We start from the raw sequence: 2,849 nt of genomic DNA on the forward strand, positions 1-2,849 counted from the left end.
CCCAATTTGGCATTTTGAAATGCTCCCGATTTCTGAGGTCTAAAGGTTGGCAAGTATGGCTCCAACATATTGCGTTTTATTAACACTTTTCGTTTCATCCTTGATGCATTAAATTAGTCTCTTTTTTTGTCTTTTTTATGTATGCAAACTCCCTTAGGCGATCAGTAGAATATATAGTTGTTGGGCTTTCCCAGAGAAACCTTTCAGCTAACAAAAAATAGAACATGGCAGTCCATTGAGCTTGTGTATTTACACAAATCATAGCCAGTAGCTGATAAGAGAGGGGAAATGGCTGAGGTGTTTTGGATCAGTCATGACATGATTGTGTATTATGTAGCTGTAGTGTAGTCATGCTTTATCTATTCAAACGTCTACAAAAAGCAATATGTAAACCTCTTTATCACTGAAACTGTTTATCTCAAAACCAAAACCTCATATGGCTAGTTGTTTCTACTTTTATGATTAATGATTTATATCTTTTTCTTTTCTCGTACTAACTCCACTATATCAATTTCCTCTTAGGAATAACGGTTTTAAAAGGAACCACACGCACAGATGGATGTCAGGTTTTTCCAGTTGCCGCGAAACAATGGCTCTATTCTTGGCAAATTTCCCCTCATACAAAATGTAATTAGACATTGAACTGTTACATACGCCATTCTTTCTGTTCCTCCTCCTCAACCCCTTTGTGTTCTGTCTTCTCTCCGTTTGTCTCAGCCCTATTCACCAGCAGTTACTGTCATCTGGGTTTAAAGACCAGCGGAGTGATGCTCAGGGTCTCTGGAATGAGCACACGTTTAGCTGTGAGGGAGGCTTTGTGAATTTCACAGACGAGGGGGCGGCCAATGAACAAAAGTATTGCGGCTTGAATGGAGTTTTATACATTGTGGTTGGAGTCTGGTGGAGCATCTCTGTACTTTGTTACTGTACAGTATGTGACCAGACTGGAGTGGTGCAGGAATGAGTCCAACAAAATCGAGCTGTGTTAGCATTTTCCCACTTCAGTTTCCTTGTCTTGAAGTCAACGGCTTTTTGAACAATTAGATGCCTGAAATAAGGTCCGTTGTTAACGTAAGCTTAAAGGTAGGGTTGGTAAGAATGGAGAAACCAGCTTGAGTGCGCTAGAATTTGAAAGTACACAACCGAAAAAAATGCGTGTACAGTTTAACCATGTCCTGGATGTAGGAAGGGCCAGATCCATTCGCAGCATGGTACGCAAGTACCAGTGTCTTGAAGTGGATTCTAGCAGTAACCAGGAAGCCAGTGAAGGAGTTGAGCCTGAGTACCGTGTATGAATTGCGACAATAAGAGAGACGCACAAAGTATGTTTGTCAGTACGATAGTCGTATTCGTGTATATAGAGTTAACAACAAATAGGTGAGAAAGAAAAATGGTGAAGTACTGAAGAAGTGAAACAAAGTGAGTAAAAAATGATAAGAGAATAGTGTTAGCAATATGAAGTGTCTGTTATCATGAGAGTGGGTAGTAATGGATCTTTTCAAAAAAGAAAAAATTGTGTCGTTATTAGTTTACATGAATGGTCGTTATGTTGTTCAAAAAAATGGTTATTAGATGGTAATATGTAATAAGTGGGTAAAGACGACGACCAATTCGACCAATCTGGGTGAAAAACCATTGTCGCAGGAATTATGAGTATGTTAACCCTTTGTAGAGAATGAGGTTGGCCTAGGAAAATAGTCAAACAATCGTAGCGTTCTCGAGGGAGCTGTTTCTTCAACATAAAGCCTTAAACGTTTCAGTTGCAATATTACTATGGGTTGTCCAAAGAAGTCGTTCTGCTACAGGGTAATAATTTAGTGAATTGTCTGCATTTTCAGTAACGGTCTTGATTTTTTCGATTTGTAATCGGGTTATCGAAATTTGGTTGGTGTAGTAGTAACGTACCGACGCGGATTTCGATTTTCCGCCGATTACAAATCGGTGCTACCACGCGATCATCTGAATACACTTGTGAACAATCGTTGACGCACAAATTCTGACTATCTCTGAAACCTCGTTAGTTTTATCACCCCAATGATTTCAAAATACAACATCTTATTTTACACTTTTTAAGACGAATTTCCTCCCATTAAGTGAATTCTTGTGAATAACAATTTTAGGTACTTACGAGGAATGTAGGACTATCGTTACTTTATTTACTTTCCGAAACTGTTGTTTGATAGTTATATGTTTATAAAGTAGACACTTCGCACCGCCGACATTTTCGTTCAGTTAATAGACGGAGCCGTCGCCGTCTATTAACCTTACCGATGGACCGGAGTCGGAAGGTAGAGCACGTGTTTGAATAGAGTAACCAGTGAGCGAGCCGTAGTCAGTAATCGGCGTACCAAAAGTATGGTGACGATGCGACTGCTGTTGGTTAATTAAGACAGAAGGGGCGAGTCTTCTGGTCACAGCGTGCGTAGAGACGAACAGATCGACTGTAGAGAGTCACCTACAGACGAGTAGTGGAAGTTCGAGTGAACTGTTCTGACTTGACGAAAAGAAGCCCTTGTCTACAGGTTGAGAACTTGGATGTTAGTTGTAGCCGTGAGACACAAAGGGGCTGGTCTGACGTTCCTTCGCCCACACGGTCTATTGTTTGACAGGAAGGTGACGTTTGTAGCGTCGATGTCTGCGACGACGTCTAGTGAGAAATGTGTGTAGTCCTCCTATGCAGGGAGGACTGTTCTTTCCCTTGCGTCCAAGCCAGTCCGAGAGCAGTAGAGTGCGGATTCTGATGACGTTGAGGGAGGACCGACAGATGGACGTACACGGTAGCTGAGACGTCGAGTAGGTTTACGTCGCCGGCAGACCAGAAGTTGAAGATTTACAAGAGTGTGGTGGGC

Source organism: Notothenia coriiceps, unplaced genomic scaffold, assembly GCF_000735185.1.
Source record: "Notothenia coriiceps isolate Sejong01 unplaced genomic scaffold, NC01 NC01_scaffold00033693, whole genome shotgun sequence".
NCBI classification, from domain to species: Eukaryota; Metazoa; Chordata; class Actinopteri; order Perciformes; family Nototheniidae; genus Notothenia; species Notothenia coriiceps.